This window comes from Sapajus apella, unplaced genomic scaffold, assembly GCF_009761245.1.
Source record: "Sapajus apella isolate SASKATOON/1434 unplaced genomic scaffold, GSC_monkey_1.0 scaffold27, whole genome shotgun sequence".
In the NCBI taxonomy this organism is placed as follows: Eukaryota; Metazoa; Chordata; class Mammalia; order Primates; family Cebidae; genus Sapajus; species Sapajus apella.
Window position 1 is genome coordinate 16,320,388 of NW_022436967.1, and position 22,924 is coordinate 16,343,311.

Below are 22,924 nucleotides of genomic sequence, written 5' to 3' on the forward strand. Positions count from 1 at the left end.
GCAGAGACGGGGTTTCACCATGTTGACCAGGATGGTCTCGATCTCTTGACCTCGTGATCTACCAGCCTCGGCCTCCCAAAGTGCTGGGATTACAGGCGTGAGCCACCGCGCCCGGCTGCCAGGCACTATTCTAAGGAACATTGGAAGAGACAATCTTCCTGTTTTAAAGCTTACATTTTTGGTAATGGATCTGAATTACTAGGATTAATAAGAGATGCATTCTCTACCACCTGGCCTCTTCCACTTCAACAAGCTCTACATTTAAGCACCTTGAGGACAGATGTGAATATGTAATTGTTAAAAGACCAATTAATAAAATCAGAACTCAGCTACTTGGCCCATTGCTGCTTTAGACCCCAAGGATCTAATCTGTTCAGCTTGATAAAAAAAATAAATGATAGACTAATAATAGTTGTTTCTTTCTTAAAAGAGTAAAAAAGATGAAAAAGAAGAAATATTGAAGGCTTTCAAATTATTTGATTATGATGATACTGGAAGTATAATACTAACCAGTATCAAGTTGCTAAGGAACCAGGGGAAAATTTAACATGATGAACTTCAGGTAGATTTTGCTTATTTTTATAATTATAATTTATATGTAGTAATAATTTTTTTTTTGAGATGGAGTCTTGCTCTGTTGCTCAAGCTAGAGTGCAGTGGTGTGATCTGGGCTCACTGCAACTCCACCTCCCAGGTTCAAGTGATTTTCCTGCCTCAGCCTCCTGTGAAGCTGGGATTACAGGTGCCCACCACTGCGCCTGGATAGTTTTTGTATTTTTAGTAGAGATCGAGTTTCACCATCTTGGCCAGGCTGGTTTTGAACTCCCAGCCTCGTGATCCACCTGACTCCAGCTCCAAAGTGCTGGGATTACAGGTGTGACCCACCACGCCTGGCCACAAATTACACTACAATTACTTTTGCACCAACCTAATAGCTTTACTGTTACTTCTTTGAAGATAACATGACTTTTTAAAGTTCTAGGTGATTCTGTAAGACTTGTCTATTTGTGTTGGTTATTAGCAACTTAACTATGATGTATCCAGATGTGGTTTTCTTTGTATTTTTATTCTACACAAGGTTTATTGAGTGTCTTGATTCTGTGGTTTGATGTCTTTTAGCAACTTTGGAACATTTTCAGAGCCAGCATTTCTTCAAATGTTGTTTCTGAATCATCATATCCTCTCTATTTCTAAGATTCCAATTATCAGTGTTAGACTTTATCACTCTTTTTCACGTATATCTCACACTCTTTTCCGTATTTTCCATCCCTTTGCCTCTCTGTGCTTCAAACTGAATATAGTTTATTTACTTGCTTTCCAGTTTACTGGAAGTTCTCTGTTCTGCTACATCTAATAGATTCCAGGTTTTTGTTGAAATTATTGATATTTTCTTCTGTATTTTCTTTTGTTGTTGTTTGTTTGTTTTCTTTTGAGACAGTCTCGCTCTGCTGCCCAGGCAGGAGTGCAGTGGTGTGATCTTGGCTCACTGCAACCTCTGCCTCCTGGGTTCAAGCCATTCTCGTGCCTCAGCCCTCTGAGCAGCTGAGATTACTGACGTGCACCACCACGCCTGGCTAATTTTTGTATTTTCAGTAGAGACGGTTTTGCCATGTTGGCCAGGCAGGTCTCGAACTCCTGAGCTCAAGTGTTCCGCCTGTCTCGGCATCCCAAAGTGCTGGGATTTCAGGCTTCCTCTGTTTTAGTAAACACATTAATGATCTTTACTTTCAAGTCCCTGTCTGATTACTTCAATATTTTCATTATCTTTAGGTCTATTATTATTATTATTATTATTTTTATTTTGAGACAGAGTTTCGCTCTTGTTACCCAGGCTGGAGTGCAATGGCGCGATCTCGGCTCACCACAACCTCCGCCTCCCAGGTTCAGGCAATTCTCCTGCCCCAGCCTCCTGAGTAGCTGGGATTACAGGCACGCGCCACCATGCCCAGCTAATTTTTTGTATTTTTAGTAGAGACGGGGTTTCACCATGTCGACCAGGATGGTCTTGATCTCTTGACCTCGTGATCCACCCGCCTCGGCCTCCCACAGTGCTGGGATTACAGGCTTGAGCCACCGCACCAGGCCAGGTCTATTATTATTGTACTTTTAAAAGTGTAGCTTTTTATTTATTTGGTCCTGTTTTTTAGCCAGATATGAGTGAAAAACTGGACAGCCTATAAATACTGTTACTTTCCTCCAAAGAAGATTAAGTTCTCTTCCAGCAGGTAGATGATATAAGAAGATCCTTTTGATTCTTTGGAGGAAGGATGAATGGTTTTAGTCATTATTAGGCTTTTCTCTTTCAGATTTGCCCTTACTCATAGGGTTTAATACTTCTGCATCTCAATTGAAAGCCCAGGATATCTTTACTGACATACCCCTTCCCAAGCCCCTTTCATCTTACCTGGGCTTGAACTCAAATTTCTATCTTTGCAGCATTGCACAGCTGTCTAATTAAACTTTTGCTCAGTTCTTTGTTCTCTCAGATCCTGTTTTCTGCTAGGTGTTTTTGTAGTCTCACCTTGGGCATTTGAAACTAAAGAGAAAGTCAGGAACCTAAAGGAGCAGTGGGATGGGGTTTGGATGACTTTTTTCATTTCACTTCATTTCATTTCACATTGAATCCCTGTTCTCTATAATTTTCCCTCTCAAGTCTTAGCTTAGTTTAGCAGCCCCAGATTCCAATCTGTTTCTCTTCAGCCCATTAACATTTCAGCTTGGATCTATTTCTCTATTTTATGAATTTGAAAATTCTGTCAGGGAAAAAGTCCTGTTGAGAGTAGAGTTCGCCACCTGTGCCTCTCCCTTCGAGTATTGTAGCCTGTCCTTTCCAATCCTGCAGGAACTGGGTGATTTCTAGTTTCTTCACACAGTTGTTCTATATATTAGTTTTTTTTTTTTTTTTTTTTTTTTTTTTTTTTGATACGGAGTTTCGCTCTTGTTACCCAGGCTGGAGTGCAATGGCGCGATCTCGGCTCACCGCAACCTCCGCCTCCTGGGTTCAGGCAATTCTCCTGCCTCAGCCTCCTGAGTAGCTGGGATTACAGGCACGCACCACCATGCCCAGCTAATTTTTGTATTTTTAGTAGAGACGGGGTTTCACCATGTTGACCAGGATGGTCTCGATCTCTTGACCTCGTGATCCATCCGCCTCGGCCTCCCAAAGTGCTGGGATTACAGGCGTGAGCCACAGCACCCGGCCCTATATATTAGTTTTTATACTTGTTTTCAGCAGGGAGTTAGTTCATCAGATCCTGAAATAGAAATGTCAATACTATTTTTAGGAAAATAAATCTGACTGATGACAATAGATGAATTGGGAGAGACTGGTGACTACAAGGCTAGTGAGGAGATGATTACAATCATTTAAACAAGGGATGGTAGGATTTGGCTAATGAACAGTTTGCCTTTGGTTTTGAAAAGAAATGTTGGCTTATATATCTTTCATTCATAGTGTCTTATTTTTATTTACTCTGAGGAAGTAGTAATATCAAATAACAGTTATTGAGTGCTCACTATGTTTTATGCACTGTTCTACCTCCTTTACATGGATTTTCTTACTTAAGCCAAACGCCTATTGGATGCTATTATTATCACTCTGATTTTACAGATGAAAAAACTGAGAGGCGTAGGATTTAAACAACTAGCTCTACATCACACGGACAGTAAATGGCTCTTTTGGGCTTTGAAACCAGGCCTGCTGGCTCCATACTCTATGCTGTTAACCACTATCCTGACTGCCTCGCATCATGCCCTGGAATAGGAGCTGTCTTTTAAATGAGAAAGGCTGATAGCTCACATCCTCGGCAGGGAGAAAAGCAGAAAAGTGGCTTGGTGTGGTAGCTCATGCCTGTAATCCCAGCACTCTGGGAGGTCAATGTGGGAGGACTGCTTGAAGCCAGGAGTTCAAGACCAGCCTGAGCAAGAAAGACAGTGAGACCCCATCTCTGCAAAAATTAAAAAATTAGCTGGGCACGGTGGTGCACAGCTGTGGTTCCAGCTACTGAGGAGGCTGAGGTGGAAGGATCACTGAGCCCCAGTTGTCAAGGTTGCAGTGAGCTGTGATCACAGGCTCCAGCCTGGGCAACAAAGTGAGACTTTGTCTCCAAGAAAAAAGAAAGAAAAGCAGACAAGTGAACTAAATGGTTATATTTTGTTGTTGTTTGGGAAAGTGAGTGAAGTAATTCTTTTTTTTTTTTTTCCTGAAAACACAAAGGGAAAAGTTTACTAGATTTGATTACACAAGAATGAAAAGATTCTTTATGTCAAACAGTACTATCAACAGAACAAAAACAACTAGAAAAAATATTTGCTACCTATAATAAACAATGTCGCAATTCTGACCTCAGGTGATCCGCCCACCTCAGCCTCCCAAAGTGCTGGGATTACAGGTGTGAGCCACCACACTGGCCCCGATTTTTTTCTGTACCTTTGATATTCTTCTCTACTAATCCCATTTCCTCCTTCCCCTATTCCTTTCCTCCTGTTTATTTCACAACTGTCCTGTTCATCTCCTTTCTTCTTATCATGCTCCATTTTTTATTATGGACCAATCTTTCACCAGTTCTTTGAATGGCATTTTTCAGGCGTGGCCACATTGCCAGTAGTTTCCAGCAACTCAGGAGACTGAGGCAGGAAGATTGCTTGAGCCCAGGAATTCAAGGCTGCAGTGAGCCGTGATTTTACCACGGTACTCCAGCTGGAGTGACAGAGCAAGACTATCTCAAAAATAAATAAATGAATAAAAAATAAAATGCAGTTCCAAAAGCCTCTGGTTTGTCAGACTTACCTGAAGATCACCAGCAGTGACAATGCATTCCAGTTTCTCCGAGTGAAGTAATTCTTAAGGAAAAGTGATAAACCCAGAGAAGTGAAATTAAAGACAAAGCTAAGCACTTAAAAAAAATTAAAGAATAGATTTAAATCTTTGTAAATTCAGTAGTAAAGAGTAGTGATGTGGCCAAGAGTAAGAAGTCAAGACAAACAGACACTTGGAAGATCAGGGACTGATTTTTCTGTAGCAATAAAGTTATTATTTGACATTTTATATGTGGATATTTCCACTCATAATTTTTTCTTGTTTTCTTGGTGATGGCTCATTTTAACTTATTTTCTTTTAAAGCAAGTTTAACTATTTGTTAAATGAATGAAAGAGGGAGTACCATTCTAATCTCGACAAGTTATAATCTTATCCTCATAAGAGCTCATTCACTTCAGCTTACCCACTGGAATAGAGGTTGGTCCCACACAATGGAGCGTGGAGGCCACTCCACTAGAGGGCGTTGAGGTCTTGTCTGTTCGGTGAGTGAGGGTGTGGTTTGATTTATGCTTATTTGGATAGTTTGACATAAATTAGTGGAGGATTTAAAGAAAGATTAAAGTTAAGGATTTAATTTATCTAGCATAATTTTGGGGAAAATGTAAATAAATTATATATTCTTCAACTTAGTTTCTCAGTAACCATTTACGTTAATGAAAAGTCAAGAGTTTCACCTAAAACCGAATCTGACACTATCTGAAAAATGTAGCCATTGAATTATCAGGGAAATATATATATATATATATATATATATATATATATATGTTATTTGAAGATATCTTCAAAATTTTTTTTCTAATCCAATTTTGAAGATGTCTTGTTTTTGTCAGACGATATGAAATAGTAACTTGATTGTTTTACGTAAAAGTGACTTAAAAAGAGACTCATCAAACTCTAGTCAACAGTTACTGCTGAGGGAAGAGAATGTGATTCTGGGGACGGTGAAGATGTTTGCTTTTTATTCACTATCCCTCTGTATGATTTGAGTTTTTATGAATGTCAGTTTCATGATTTAAATAAAAAGAAATAAACAATTCAATTGTATTTAAAAATGGGGTTAGAAAGCTAATTATAAACATAGAGTCAAATGATAAATCCAAGGGATTTGAACTATAATCTGCCTAAATATGAAAAAATACAGAATCTGTGACATAAATAAGCATTCTATAATACAACATTGGAAAAAAGTGAGGGTGTTGTTACACTGTATACCTTAGCATCTCTTGGGGTTTATAATGAATAGCCACATATAGCCTCTGAGAAGGTCTTCAAAAGTGAAACTTATTTAATTTGATCTATCTCCAATCATACCAGTTTACTTGACAATGAAACACTTTTTTTCTTTACACTTAACAAAAGAGTTAATAACACAATTGTATAAAACTCAGTTTGGGAAAAACGGACATACACAAAAGAACAAATTGTATATAAAACATTTGACCCAAGTCAAATGTTATATTCTGGGATAAGATTGTTTATATTAATTTTAAGCTGATGGAAAAAAAAGATAAGTGCACTTTATTATTTCTTTCTGTTTTTATTGGAAATATGTAGGTATCTTTTACTTCTCTTGGAAGTATATCATGGAAAAGTAAAATGTGAAACGATATAAAATGATGTAAAAATCTATAAATGCAAGTAGTGATTCCAGTCACTTACAAAGTACCCTTGAACTGCTGTGCCTGGAGGAGTATTTCGTGGTGGAACACAAGGAGTCACACACGTTCATGTTTTTACTGCTAGCCCAGATGATAAGGCACTCTTCCTGCCAAAGACCAGTGTTAAAACACTCCCTCAATCTATCCGGTAGAAGAATAGCAAACGGGCACCTGGTCAGAGAATCACAAAGCTTGTTGAAAGGACAGATCATCCTTAGAAATACTACTTGTCAAAACAGGATTTTCAGTGAATTTTGGACAATCTGATAAACAGGAGCCTGAGGTTTTTTTTTTTTTTTTTTTCAAGTAGTGATAAGGACTCTGATGGTGAAAGTGATGGATGAGAATAGGACATAGAGAATTCACAAAATCTGGATAATGAAAAAAGACAGCAATCTAATTTGAGCAAGTGTAAAGACCATTTTCTTATTCATGCTGGCTAAGCATGTAGTTTGTGTGTGTGTGTATAAATATTATCTAGTATCATGCCTCCAAGTGTGTAGCATGACATTATGCACATATAGGTTGTGCATTTAGCCATTATTCCTCAGAATAATTTGTCATTCTCCTTCAAGTCTTTATTTTTCGTCAACTATAGGTTAAAGAATCTCATAGGGTGTCTGGTGGTAGGTGGCCCTAACTAATTAAAACATCCAAAATTCTGTTGCCTCAACTATGTAAAACATGATAGACATGTATTGTCATGATAAGCATGCATTAAACAACACTTCTTTTTGTTTATACAAGTATATTTCCAAAAAGTTATGAACTATTGTTTTATGTTTTAAATTTTACGATAGTATGTATAAGCATTCTTTTACAGATTGACTTATTTCTTGACACTATATTTTTGAGATTTATTTATATGAATACCTGTTATTGGAGTTCATTCATTTTAATTGTTGTATGGAATTGTTATATGAATAAATAGTTTCTTTACAGGAAGTTAGCATATATGTGTGTGTGTGTGTGTGTGTGTATACATACATATGTGTGTGTGTGTGTGTGTGTGTGTGTATAAATATATATATATATATAAATTTTTTTTTTTTTGGTGGAGACAGGGTTTCGCCATGTTGGCCAGGCTGGTCTCGACCTCCTGATCGCAAGTGATTCACCTGCCTCTGCCTCCCAAAGTGCTGGTATTACAGGTGTGAGCCAATGCACCTGACCAGTTTCTGCATTTTTATTATTAGGAACAGTGATATGATGAACATGTATTTTGTATTTTGTCTTCTTGGACACACATAAAAGTTTTTCTAGGGTAGCCATTGTCTTGGTCTGCTCAGGTGAAACTTACTTTCTAACAGTTCTGGAGAACAGAAGTCTGAGATGAAGGTACCAAGGATAACTGGATTCTAGTCAGGCCCCTTTTGCTGCCTGGTAGGTGGCCACTCACTGTATCTTCATGGCAGAGAGAGAGAATGAGATCTTTTTCTCTTCCTCTTCTTAGAAGGACACAGTGCTATTGAATTAGGGCTTCATCCTTATTACCACATTTAACCTTAAATATCTCCTAAAGACCCTATGTCTAGATATACTGAAGGTTAAGGCTTTAACATGTGAATTTGAGAGGACACAATTCAGTCCATAGCAGCCACCTGGAATTGAAATTGCTTGGTTGCGTAGAAAGTGCACCTTCAACTTTTCTAGGTATTTCCAAATTGTTCCCCAAAGTGGTTGTAAAATTTACATACCGACCAGCAATAGTATACATGATAAGATATTTTTACCTGGAAGAACTTAAAAATCCCAAATGAAAGAGGGTATAATCTTTTCAAATTACAATTTCCCCTTCCCATTACACTAATATCTGGCAAGTCTTCCAACCAGTTGTCTAAATATTGGCTTCCGCCAATCAAACCCCATCTTTTACAGCCATGACACCACGATGAGTGGTCTGTTCTCTAATTCCAGTATGAAAAACACTGACCTTACTCAATCTAATAGAATTTCATTAGAGGTCAATGATACAGGATAGTGTTGAATTAGAGGCATAATCCCGAAAGATATAATCCCAATTGCCTTAATCCCAAATGTTGAAATCCTGAAAGATCAAAATACTAAAAATATAATTCTGGAGAAAAACTTATTTATTTATTTAGAGATGGGGTCTTTCTTGTTGCCCAGGCTGGAGTGCAGTGGCTATTCACAGACATGATCGTAGCATATTGCAGCATTGAACTCCTGGATTCAAGTGATCCTCTGCTTCAGCCTTCCAAGTAGCTGGGTGACACTACAGGCATGTGCCACCAAGCCAAAGTTAAAACAATTTTTTTTTAAATTTTACAAAATACATTTATTTATATTTTAAAGGGAATTCACTTGAGAAACATATAAAACATGATGGCACACGTTGTAGGCCACTTTAGACCATAAAATAGACAACAACAACATACACATTTTTGCAAGCATAAGCACTCAAGTATGCTAATGATAGCCACATGTATATAACAGTTATGAGCAGACAAACCATATTAATTAATAAATAGGTCAAAAAGTGGAATATATAAACACGTATCACTACAGTGGGTAACTGTGTGCACCCAGCTTTATAACTGCAGTCATCTGAAATACTATGCTATATAACCTGTGTCTTTCAATGAGACCCATCAAAAACCACAGTGAGTCACCACCACATATGGAGTTGCCCAAGTAGCTGCCATCTTGAGAAATTTTATTTTTCACAAATGCAGATGTACAGAAAGGACATATCTTCTTTATTAAGGAAGTTTTGACATTTTTATATATACACACAATGCTTAACGCACAAAGTTAATGTTCCGATAACGCACTTTCATAGAGCCAAAGTTGCAAAAAACGCATAAAACAAATTAGAACTCTGTAAAAGGTCCTTACACAATTTATACTTCCAGTACTGGAAATGAAGCAAAGGTGAAATACGTAGCGTAGGAAACTGACACTATATGTGAAAGGGCAGAAGTCTTATATGATGGAATAATTTGGCAGGGGAGATTTCTGCATTTTTCATTTGCATTTTCACTTCTATGATTTTTGAAACATTGACTGCGCTTGTACTTGAAGAGTACAGGTGGTCTACAAATTCCGTAAGCATCTGCAGTCCATTTGAAAGTCAGGTTATTGCTCAGCCATTGCAAATAAGTGATTTTCTGCTTTCACGATGCCAACAGTAATTAGCTTTTAAAGTTTTATCTTTCACTATTAAGAGGACTCATACACTTAGATCATCATAGCTTTTTGTGAGGAAACAATTTCACAGATCTCTTCTGTTATGTTGCAAGTAATACAGTAAGGAGGAATGATATTTGGCTTCTTTGATACCAAATCTATTTTAGTCAAGGTTCTCTAGAGAGAAAGAACCAATATGTGCATAGATAGATGAAAGAAGTTTTATCAGTAGGATGGGCTCACTCAAGTTTGGAGGCTGAGAAGTTCCACATCTGCAAGCTGGAAACTTGGCTCAGCTCAAGTCTGAAATTCATAGAACCAGGAAAGCTGGTGTTATAAACCAGTCTCAGCAGGAAGTCTCAGCACCTAGGAGGCTGCTTCTGAAAGTCCTGAGTCCAAAGACCGGTGAACATGGAGTTCTGGTGTCCAAGTCAGCAGCAGATCTACCCCAGCTCTCAGAGACTAATCTGCCTTATGTGTTTGTTCTCTCTCCTGGCCTCCAGCTGATTGGATGGTATCCTTCAACATTGACAGCAGATCCCCCATACCTAGTTAATCCACTCAGACTCACACAGTAATCTCCTCTGGAAAAAACCTTACAGACATATCCGAAATAATGCTTTACCAGGTTTGTAGGAAGTACACGTGTCTGCCCTTTGTCACCCATATGCATCTTAAACCACATTTAATTTCCAAATAAAGACAACAAGGTAATAGCTCTGCCTAACTTGATGCAACTAACATGATGAGACTATCCAGCATGCAACTGAAAACACGCTAATTCTTCCCCCAGAATTCAGCATTCGGGATTTTAATCTTTCATAGTTGTGATTTTGGGGATTTTGGACATTAGGGATTTTGATCTTTTGGGATTTCAACATTCAGAATTAGGGCATATGGGATTGCATCTTTCAGGATTATAATTGGCACTGGATAGAACTACTCGGTGGATTCAAACTGACAACTGGAATTCTTTCCCAGAAAAGCCAGGTCCCATTTGCTGGGACCAAATGACACAAATGAAATTTCAAGTCTACTGCAGTGGAGTCCGTCAAACTCCAAATTGTCTCTGATTCCAGTTGTGGGAAGCCACTGTGTTCTTTGACATCCACAGTGACTTCCTTTTTTTTTTTTTTCAATCAGGATACTTAATTTTCCTTAAAAATGGTTTAAATGACATCAGGTGCCCTCTCTTTCACTCACTTTGCCACCCTCTCTCCCCCAGGTTAGCATTTTGCTTTCTTGTTTCTTCAGCAGTTTCTCATTTCTACAGCACCTTATTTTCCTTTTGCTAACCTGATTCCTCCTTATGCCTACACAGAGAAGTTTTATTTGCCCCCCCCGCCGAGGTGCTTGTATGTGAATTGAGAAGAATCTGCTTAGAGAAAGAGATGATTTCTTATGTTTCAATCATGTAGACAGTCTATGAATCAAAAGGGATTTTTCAGACTGAGTTAATCTATTTTTCTTCCTGTATGTGTCACCATTTTTCTGGAAACTCTTACTTATCAGGTACAACTTTCCTTCAGGAGGTTCTCTGACAGCTCAATCATGTTCTTGCTGGATCCCACAGTGAAGCCAGAAAGCTGAAAGTGTTTGCAGCACTCATTTCCGTGGCAACTGTCTGAAGGGACAAATACGAGATCATTGATTCACTGTAGGACCCAGCAGAAGGAACTGAGTGGTGAGGAAAACCCCTTTTAGTCAGAAATTTTTCATTAGGAGGTCAAGACCTTTGAAAAATTAATGGAAAAGTACTGAACAATACCTTTACGTATATAAAAAAAGCACAAATGCTGTACTGTTCTTAACTAGGGAATTTTACATTTGTGTGTCAGAATGAATCCATTTCCCCTTCATGTCCCCTGCTCCGTCTTCTCTCCATGTCTGTCAGTCTATCCATGCCTTTTTCTTTCCACTGTAACATGATGCCTCTCTAACCCAGCAGAACTGGAAAAATACTTAACAGCTAAAATGTGCAACTGGATATGAATAATTCCATACATTTATGGGGCTCTCTGAGGAATGGACCAGTGAATACTGTCCAAGTTGTGCTATGCAGATTCCCTGCATGAGCTTGGGATACGAAATTGTCCTGAGTAGGAGTCAACAAGGGAATTTGAATGGCTTTCCAGTTTCTCCTGCCTTACATCTTTGTTAATTTCAAAGACTGAATTTTTAGAGCACTTCTTTCATAGTCAAATACAATTGTAAAACACATTGGAAAGTCAAGTACGTTTTTCTGGATGATCCACCATCACCTTTGGCATGAAAAATCAAGAAGTCACTTAAATGTCCCCTGCACTGGGGGTAGAGGGATGATGTGTCTATGCCGCAGTTAGGCCTATACATAATATCCATGAAAGACTTAGGTTTAAGTTTGTCGCAGCCTTCAAAGGAAAATTGATAAAAACTTGAGCACTTGTACATATCAAGCGGTTTGGCTTTCTTCAGCCACATCTTAATTTCTATTTCCTAGCAAATGTGCTATGTAAAAAGGACCTGAGAGTTTTGAAAAGAATGGACTGCAGGTGCAGTAGCTCATGCCTGTAATCCCAGCACTTTGGGAGGCCGAGAGAGGTGGATCAATTGTGGTTAGGAGTTTGAGACCAGCCTGGCTAACATGGTGAAACTGCGTCTCTACTAAAAAAAAAAAAAAATTAGCCGGGTGTGGTGGCATGCACCTGTGATCCCAGCTACTTGGGAGGCTGAGGCAGGAGAATAGCTTGAACCCAGGAAGAGGAGGCTGCAGTGAGCCAAGGTCATGCCACTGCAACCCAGCCTAGGCAACAGAACAAGATTCCATCTCAAAAAAAAAAGGAGAAAGAATATATATATATATACACATACACAAATATATTTGCAAAAACCCATCATTTTTATAGCTAGCAATTAAATTGAGACACTATTTTTATTATAATCATTATTAAGATATTTCTTTCAAAGTCACTGAGTAACCTATTAGAATCCATGTCATCATCAACTTCTTTATTACGGGGTCAGAGTGAGACAGAGAATTAAGGTAGTTGTCTAGCCAGAGTGAAACCCTTAATTTGTATTATTGCAACACAGTTGTCCTGTAATCTGTTTCTAGCTCCCATTTATTATTTCTTAGTGGCCATTTATCAAGTTTATTTTTCAAATCTTCCAATAACTTTTTAGAGACACTGAGTAAACTCTGCGTTTGTAAGTCCCGACGCTTCATTTCCTACATCAATGGACCAAAAGCACAAAACCCTGAAAGTTAGGCAAAATTCTTCCTCAAAGCTATGTCAATCAGGCTGTTAACATAAAGATCTACCTTTCTTCCGTGCTCAAACACTAACAAGGAATTGTATGTTTGTAGATATCATCCCTATGTTACATTTTTGTTGATTATTGTATGTGTAGTAGTATGTACATATACACACATAGATATGTCTACACAGACACTCATAAAACAAACGTTTGTAGCTTCAGTTTCTTGGTGGTGTTTTGCTTTCTTAGGCACAAGCTTTTTTCCTGCTTGTAACCTCAAAGAACAAAGTATTTTACATGCTTTATATTGTTTGTTAATACTGTTGATAGTTACAACAGTGAGCCTTAGTTCAATATTAAAATATTTACCAGTTGACAGCTTTTTGAGTTGCTGTATGAGTTTTAAAAATTATTAATATTATTTTTAATTGACAAATTCTAATTTTATACATGTATGGGGCACAATGTGATGTTTTGTTATACAGTTTGCATAGAATGTGGCAATAATTAAATCAAGATAATTTACATATCCTTCACCTCTATTACCTATCATTTTTTACAATGAGACATTTGAAATTTACTCTGTGAGTTTTTTATATTTATAATACTACATCCAAAATTCTATAAGACATTAAAAAAGATTTTACTTCTGGGCAATCTGGTTTACCCAACTAAAAAAAAAAAGAAAAGAAAAAAGATTTTACTATGATTTGTAAATTACTACTACTGCTATGACATCTGCTATGATTTCTAAAATAAATATACCATATATGTCAGGTGAAAGTTGAGCAGTGCTAGGGCCGGGGTGTCATCCCCACCTCCTCCAAAGCTTAAGAGGATGGGCATCTCGAAGGAGTGTATGTTGGTGTCCAGGGACTCAAAGGGACTTTGGCCTGTACCTGGGACCCACCCTCTTTCCTGACCTCCTAACAGCCAGTGGCTCTCAGATAGGAGAGCTCATGAAGTGGCCAAAAGTAGTGCTCAGGCTCAGAAACATCCCCATTTCGGTAATTCAAAGAAAGGGGTGTCTTGTGGAGGCAGGTGGATCACTTGGGCCCAGGAGTTCAAGACCAGCTTGGGCAACATGGTGAAATGCTATCTCTACTAAAAATACAAAAATTAACTAGGCGTGGTGGCCCCTGCCTGTGGTCCCAGCTACTCAGGAGGCTGATGTGGGAGGATCACTTGAGCCAGAGAGTTAGCACTGAGCCACTCAATAGTGCATAAGGGCCTTGATCGCACCACTGTACTCCAGCCTGGGCAAAACAGCAGGACCTATTGTGTGTGTGTGTGTGTGTGTGAGAGAGAGAGAGAGAGAGAGAGAGGGAGGGAGGGAGGGAGGGAGAGAGAAAAGAGGGAGGGAGGAAGGGGGGAAGGAAAAAAGGGAGGAGGGAAGGAGGGAAAGGAAGAAAGGAGTGTCTTGATGTGTTTTAAAGAGAATGTAACTGGCAGAGGCAGGAATGTATCTGGCCTTTGGGTACGTGGAGCTAGGATCAAATTTTGCCAGTGTTTTCCATTTTCCTCTCTTGTCCCTGCTTCTCTCAGAGCATTTATGCTCTCCCACAGCAGAGCAGGTGAGCTGCTTCCACACCGGAGAAGTTGGCCTTCTCCTGCACCAGAGCCTCCCAGCTCCACCTACCTCAAAGAAGAGGCGTACAGCTACCCATACAGCTGGGCTGTCTAGGGTGGAGGCTTCCACTGGCCCAGAGTGGGCGGCGGTCAGCACTGAGCCACTCAATAATGCATAAGAACATGCATTCCTGAGGGAATTTTAAGTGGTTTTGGTAGTAGATATGCAGAATTGATTGAGGTGGTGGTCTCAATTTGTAAGCCCATGGTTCAAGCCACTATTGTTTGAAGGTAAAGCCTTAAGAAGTATTTAAGCTGTATGGAAGATGTGACATATAGATCTATATATTCATTTTTAAGTACCAGTTATATTAAAGGAAGGCAGGCAAATCCCAAAGTTTTAAAATAATTATTAAATTTTTATAGTTAAAATACATGGTTATCAATAATGTGTTTTGCTGGCTATAAAATTTGTGAGGAAACTAGTTAAATGATTTACATAATCTCTTTTAGTATGTGAGACATAGACTGTGGAGAGAAATGCTTTCAGAATGAATTGAAAAAGAAAATTCTAGTTATATACATGTCTATATTGAATAGTTTGATTTTTAAAACTATGAGACAAGCCACATGTGGTGGCATGTGCCTGTAGTGCCAGCTATTCCGGAAGCTAAGGTGGGAGAATTGCTTGAGCCCATGAATTTGCGGACAGCTTGGGTAACATAGCAAGACCCATCTCTCTAAAAAAAAAAAAAAAAAAAAAAAAAAAAAAGGGAGAAAGAATGATTAAAGTTATAAAGTTTTAATGGAGGAAAAAAGTTAGTTAAAATAGTGATGTTACTGAGCAATATCAGAATTATATCAGAAAGGTAATGTTGAGAGTTTATATCAGAATAAATTTATATTCTAAGGTTAGAGAAAAGTTTAATCTCTGAGCTCTGAACTGAATAAGTTAATGCACGTTTATGGAATTTTTAAAGACATGGAACACACTCATGGTTTCTACTACCTCTCTTAGTTTCTTCAAAATGAACTTTTCTTCTAACAATACGTGACCATTACTCTTTCATGAAAGAACTAGCGATTCTTCCAAAAGATGAGCCGTTGTGAAATGAGAGTTTTACTTTGAAGACATGCAAGGAGGTTGCATTCAAGGTGTATCCAGTCTTTCACAGTTGGAACATAAGAAAAATTTTCCCCAAAGCAATGATGAACAGCAGAGGAATGAGTCTTAGGACTTATTTTTCTTCTTTTTTCTTTTCCTAGATGGGGGTCTTGCCATGTTACTCAGGCTTGTCTTGCACTCTCAGGCTCAAGGAGTCCTCCTGCTTTAGCCTCCCAAGAAAATTCTAAATGCTGGTAGCCCTCGGTCCCTCCAGCATTTGGACTGATGTTGCATTCAGCAAAGGATCACCAGCCGAATGAGAGACATTAGCATTGATTTATTAAAAATCTGCACAACTCCCTGAATAAAGGATTTTCAGTATTTTGGGATGCAGAATTCATCTTAAGCCTGAGACTACAGTGGAATTTCCTTTGCTTTTGCAAATATGAATCATGGAAACCATAGGCTCAGGTATGTCTGGGAAGGAAGGAGAGGGAGGGAGAAAAAGAGAGAGAGAGAGAGAGGTTGCAGAACAGATTCCAAGTCCATGAAGCCAAATGTTGTGTGGGAGGACACAGACCTGAAAGAAGACAGTGGTAGGTCCTCACAGCCTTTCAATACAGCGATCCTGCCCACTTAGGAAAGGAGACTGATTCACTTTAACCAACCAACCCCTCCTCTTCCTCTGGAAAGAGCAAACAAGGAAGACAGAGGGAGCATAAAGGGAAAAGGAAACCCAAACAATGAGGAAGAAGTGGTCTCCCAAGTGACTACTGATATCATTCAGTTATATTATGGGGTTAAACGGGTTTTTGTTGTTTGCCTGGAAACATTATAATACTGTTTCTATGGGAAAGAGTGGTCTGAGTTCTAAATAAATGACTCATAAATGAAGTTTTGGATGGCAACATATCAAGACAATTGAGCTTATTTTTCAAATTAATGGTACATGTATCTCATGTACTGTGATGATATATGTAGGACTGGGCTTTGCCAGCAATGACTAAATGGTCCTCTCAGAGTTCTACAAAATGAGTATAGATATATTTTCTTTTTATGCTTTGCCAGGAAACACACACATTTTGGCAAATAATACAAACTAGGATTAATTTAATCACTTGTTAATTTAGCAAATGCAGTCCAAAGGGAAATTATTCTAGAAATAATAGCATTTTTTTCTAGTTTAACTTCTACTACACTTATTCACTGAACTAGATAAATGATTTTATCAGTTAGCTTTACAATTTTTTTTTTTTGTTTTTGGTAGAGGTAGGGTTTTGCTGTGTTGCCAAGGCTGGTCTTGAACTCCTGGGCTCAAGCAATCCTTCCACTTTCGTCTTCCAAAGTGCTTGGATTACACGTGTGAGCCACCACACCTGGTCTCAATTTGCTTTTGGTACCTTATAAGCTCGACTCCAAAATTCAGTGGCTTAAAATAAAAACTATTGCTATGACTCACATGTCTGAGGACTGACTGAATGAGGCTGAGCTATGTGGGCAACACCATTTCAAGTTATGTATCCAGCTAGTCTTGGCTGCTCACAGTTATTTGGACTCAGGTTGGCTTCCCACGTGCTCATTCTTGTGCCTAGGCAGAGGGGACAGCAATGTTCGAGGAAGTTCTTCTTATGGTGACAGCAGATGTGCAAGAGGACATAAAGCAAATTCAAGGCATCTTAAGGCCTAAACTCATCATGGTACCTTGTCATTTCCACTTCATTCAGTTGCCTAAACCAAGTCACATGGCTGAACCCAAAGTTAAGGTGTGGAGAAATATATTCTGCTTATTAGTGGGAAGAATGACGAGGTGCATTGAAAAGGTTGTGGACATAGGAAGGGGTTGACTTGTTGGGAAAGTTCCTGGCTGGCTTGCAATTGAAGCCAATGATGAGAACTACCACAATGATTCTGAGCCCAATGGACTTAATTAGTTCTAATTCTTGGAAAGTCAGATGTCCAGGTTTGCATGAGGGATTTGCGTATACGGGCAAAAGAAAGAGGACAAGCTTTTTGTAATTGAACCCAGTTTTGGCCGCTCAAATGCCAAACATGAGAGAGAAGAATTAGTGGCAGAAAAAGCGGGCTTATTCATAAAGCCAGCAAAATGGAGAAAATGGCGAACTAGTTTAGAATTTAACTTCTAAAGTACTGTCTTAAATTTTCCTGGCTGGCAGGCAGGTTTTTATGGGAGGCGGATATGAGGAAGAAAATGTGGTTTGGATCAAGAGGTGATGATGACCGCAGGCATCTGGGCACCAGCTGGGGTCCAAGGAAGTTGGGATCTTCTTTGTCCTTGGTCAGGTCACAATGCTCCTGTAAATCTTTAACAAAATGTAGCTAATTGTTTATATACTTTTCCTTTAATCCCAGAGTTAGTTTTAAAAACTGCATGGTTATTGTTTTTGCCTTTTATCTCAGTGCTTTAAAATTATCCTCAGTGCTCTAAAATTATCCTGGTATCCAAGTAATAATGGGGAAGCCCCTTAAACAAAAATGGAGTTAGTTATGTTTTGCTGTTTTACCTTTAGAGTGGCATGCCTTGCAAAGGCACAGTGCCTAAACCTGCCATTTAAAGATTCAAGACCTGGCCAGGCATGGTGACTCACGCCTGTAATCCCAGCACTTTGGGATGCTGAGGCAGGAGCATCACTTGAGCCCAGGAGTTAATGACCAGCCTGGACAACATAGTGAGACACCGTCCTACAAAAAAAAATTAAAAATTATCCAGTGGGGTGAAGCAAGCCTGTAGTCCCAGCTATTTGAGAGGCTGAGGCAGGAAAATGGCTTCAGCCCAGGAGTTTGAGGTTATAGGCAGCTACCATTGCACCCTGTGCTCGTCTAGGCAACAGAGTACAACTCTGTCTCAGTAAATAAATTAATGCATAAATAAATAAATAAATAAATAAATAAAAGGCTCAGGATTTTCCTGAATTTGAATTTTAAAAGTTTGATCTACTAGTCCTGCAGAGGTTGCTGTGTCCCTCTTTTTTTTCTCAGAGCTGTGGCAAATAGAGCCGGCCGGGAACTTTCCCGTTAAGTCAGGTTAATGGCTGGTGGATGCCCAACAGAAGCAGAAGCACCAGAGGAGGTACTCTACGAAGCATGTGCACCTTCTCACCAGCTTTGAACAATTCCAATTAACTGGGGAAGTGTATTTTTAATTTTTATTTTTTTAGAAACAGGGTCTCTCTGTTGCCCAGGTTGGAATGCAGTGGCACCATCATAGCTCACTATAACTTCAAACTTCTGGGAGCAAGTGATCCTCCTGCCTTAGACTCCTGAGTAGCTGGGACTACAGGTATTCACCACACCACTGGCTGGGGAAGTCTTAAGAAGGCCCATGAAGTGCTGGCAATACGCTTCTGACTCCCTACATAACCAGGATTACAAGAGAAGAGAATGATAGAGTAACTGGCTTGGTGACTATGCTTGCTTTTATTGGGGTGGTATAAACATAAAAGTTTTATACTTTCCTATAACAATTATGAAACAAAATTTTTACAAATTTTTAGCCAGTTTTAATTATTAAAAAATTCTAATTCTCCTATATAATATTCAGTCCCGTTCTCAAACTTATTGAAAGTTTGTCTTCTCCTTCCTCTAACTCAGGGTAGTTCTGCCTAAAAAGATCTGTTCTGTATCCATTTTTCTCCTCTTCTTTTCCTTATTTCAAGTGGGAATGAGGGAGGAAGGGCAGACTTACAGACCTCTTCTTGACTGGCCATGACGCACTTCTGTTCAATGCAGTCAACATCCTGATGAGGAGGTGCCAACATCCTTTGCAAACGGAAGGGTTATTTGGGTGAAGATTCCTTAGGCAGTGGCTCTCCTTTGCCAGGCTTGCCCATCTATTCTAGGCAGGCCCAGTTGATGGCATTTAGCCTGCAATGCATGTGCCTCTTAGCCAGCATCCTCTCTCCCAATATATACATAGCCTACACTGCAGACATTGTCCAAAACTGGCCCCAATTCTCATTTTTCAGCAAAGTGTTAGGTCAGCAGGCACGTATAGGATCCATTTTCTAACAGAGACTGATAAATTAAGAACAGAGTGGTCCGTGGACCTCACCATGCTCTCTCTCTCCAGATCTCCTTTCTCCTATTCCAGTTGCATGGGGGTTAAGCAACATGTCCAGTCTTGAAGCAAATCCCCATTATGATGATAAAAATGCTGGTCTCCAGCCTGGGTAACATAGCAAGACCAAATCACTGCTAAAAAAATCTGAAAAAACTAGCTGGTGGCATGTCCCTGTAGTTTCAGCTACGGTGGGTCCTGAGGCAGGAGGATCACTTGAGCCCAGGAGTTCAAAGCTGCAGTGAGCTGTTATGCAACTGCACTCTAGCCCGGGTGACAGAGCAAGACCTTGTCTTAAAAAAAAAAAAAAAAAAAGTTAGTTTCCTCTTCTTGCAGGCACCTCGATCTTTAGAAGAAATTCTGGTTGCTTTTTTCTCTCCCTTTCCATGAGTTTTGGGGAGAGGAAAGCTGTACCTCTTTTCTTCTCAGTCCTTTCAGCGGACAGGAAGCAGAGATGAGAGAAGCTTAGGATTAGTGACAGGAGCAATCGTGCTTCTTGAAGCCCCAGGAGAATGTGATAGGCTCTGGCAGATCTCTGATTTTAAAATGTGCAGGTACTCACGGGTTTTTGACTTTAGTATGGGGTACCAGCTGCAGTTCAGGAACAACAGAAAAGGTCTTATGTTGTGTCCTAACAGCTTTGGAACCAGGCTTACCTTGGTTCAAAACTGGGCTCTGCTACTTACTGTTAAGTCTCATTTTCTTCATCTATAAAGTGGTGCCACTAGTGCCTACTTCTCAGGGTTATTTTCAATGATAAAATAAATGAGTAAACGCCACGTGACTTCCACATTCGAGGCATTCATTACTATTAATAAAGAATCACTATCTTCTCTCACCACCTCATCCTCCATGTCCACTCCAGCTCCTTGCCTGCCCCATAACTGTGCATGTCTAGATCTATGTAGATAGACATAAATGTGTGCATGTGCATGAATGAAACCTAGGCCTTTGATATTTTTTCCCCTTGAATCCGTAAGTTATGTTACCGGTGCAATAAAAGTATACTTGGAATGTAAATCTTCAACATTCAGTCGCAATGCTCCTAAATTCTTATATGATTCATCAAGTCATAATTATTGGGTATGGACTCGCTATTTCCTGCAGCACGCTGTGTAGGTGTGTTATTACCAGAAATCCTCCAGAATACTACCCAGTCATGTCAGCCTCTGTTTCTATAGAAATGACTAGGATGAAAGAAAAGGAAGATTAAAACAAAGAAATGTGATTGTTTTCATGTTTTACTATCAAGAATATCCTTTTAGTTAAAATGAGATTATTTAAATGAGAATAAACAAATTTAAATAAAAAAAGAAGTTTTGATGTTGATTTCTAAACTGAGTAGGGTTTTACTTGATAAAATTTACAGGACAGAATATTTATCCTTGAAATGTATCAGTCACACATCATCACTACTCATGCCTTTATGCCTGCAAATATGGTAGGCTTTCTAAAAGCTTACTAAATCGAGAGCTTTTTAGGTTACATGGGCTCTGCGTTTAGAGAAAGGAAGAAGTAGTTCAATCATTCAACAACATTAAGCATTAAATTATATAACTAAAATGCTTCTGCCCCTCTTCCCAACTGTTAAAGGTTAGAACTTAGAGTCTAATAGGGAAGAAATAAACAACAACAACAAAATCACACTTCCATCTCCTCCCATTCTCCTTCATTACCTAACATGGGCTCCACCAGCTCCAGCACCAATTTTAACACCCTCAGCTGTGAAGCAGTTTCCCTGTGCACTGGTTACCAACTTGTCAGAACCCAATGAGACAGAGCACACACATACACAATGACTTATGTGAAGAGAGTTTATTACTTACCAATAGGCAGCAAAGAATAACAGAATGCTGATTCATTGTGAGTTGTTCCCTCGAGGCACAAGAAGGCTGCCCAGGATGGATGGAGCATGGACTGTACTGCCCCATTTGCAATGCAGGAGAGGGACCCTGAAAGGCAGCCCGCCCCTGGTGATATACTTCGGAGTCACATGACACACTGGGCTGAAGTGTCGAGGACATCCTGTTCTGGCCGTGGGAAGGTCTGGAACAGAGCCCAGGCTGTTCCGGCCAGTTCCTCCCTTATCTAAAGATGGTGCATTCCCAGCACATTCTGCAGTTATTATTGAGAACTACAAGTGAAAAAGGAAGAGAACTGGGCCAGTCCAAGGCTGCCTAGAAAACTGTCCTGCACCAACACTGCTGTGACCACCTCCATTACCCCAAAGCAGTCTCAGAAAGATACGCTATTTCTCTGCTGGGAAAATATAGAGAAATCTTGATTAACTGCATCCTAAATTTTATCATCTTCAGGGTCTACATAATATTTTCCTTGTTTGTCATATTGGTCGTTACCACATGTCTTCCTTAGGTAGCACTGGTAAACAAATACACCCGGAATGCCTGTGCTCAGGTTCTGCTTCAACTGACACTTGTGTGGGCACACGCACAGGCCCTAAAAGTAACTGGAAAGTAAGTAGGATCTTGGTTTGATTTTATTTTTACACAGAGAAAGCACAGAATGCACTCATAGTTGTGGCTGATTTCAACTAGTACAAATGACTACAGTAGTTTTAATGTACCAACAAAAGATTCCATGGGTCCTTTGCACACACAAAGAGAATGGGCAAGGAATTGGAGTCACAGCATGTTGGAACTGAAAGGGTCTCAAAAATCACTACTCCAAATCTCTCATTTTACTAACAAGGAAATTTAAACCTTTGTATCAGAAAAAGTTGTGAAAGAATGGAAAAAAAAAAAAGATCACTGGGCATCTTGTCTAGCATACCCTTTCAGGTCATCTGGTTCTACAGGGGTTCTGATACTTCAGTGTTTGACAACTCGGTAATGAAAATGATTTTTCCCCAAAGAAAAGCAAATTAATATTTTCATGTGGAATACAACTGGTGATGGCTCCGTGGATGTTGACAGTTTTCTATCTGTTTGCAAATTCATTCCAGCATTCCTGATAGCCTATTAATGTATGCTTTTGAACTGGTTATATCTTCTTACTGGTTTCTTCATTAATGAGTTAAATAAAATATTTGATAATGTGCTTATTTTATATTTGTTTGAGAGTCACGACTTTACCATTTAAAAAAAGTCCTTAAACATCTACCTGCAACATCTAATTGGAAGACTAAATAAAGGCTGTCAATTATTTTTAGCAATGATAAAGCTAGGTATTAGACATTTACTATTTCTAAGTGCTTTACATATATTTTCTGATTTTAGTCTCATAATAACACTATTAAGTCTGAATTTTATAGATTAGGAGATTGAGGCTTGGGTGAAATAAGTGGTTTGCTC

General features: G+C 39.1%; 1 protein-coding gene across 1 annotated transcript in view; it reads right to left on the reverse strand.

Moving 5' to 3' along the window:
- BBS12 (Bardet-Biedl syndrome 12) overlaps positions 1-21,591 on the reverse strand; it is a 35,782-nt gene extending 14,191 nt beyond the window's left edge. Inside the window, exon 1 of the mRNA XM_032292370.1 lies at positions 21,440-21,591. The gene's annotated coding sequence lies outside the window, so the exon portion shown is untranslated. The remainder of the gene's footprint in view (positions 1-21,439) is intronic.
- Positions 21,592-22,924: the final 1,333 nt, after the last annotated feature.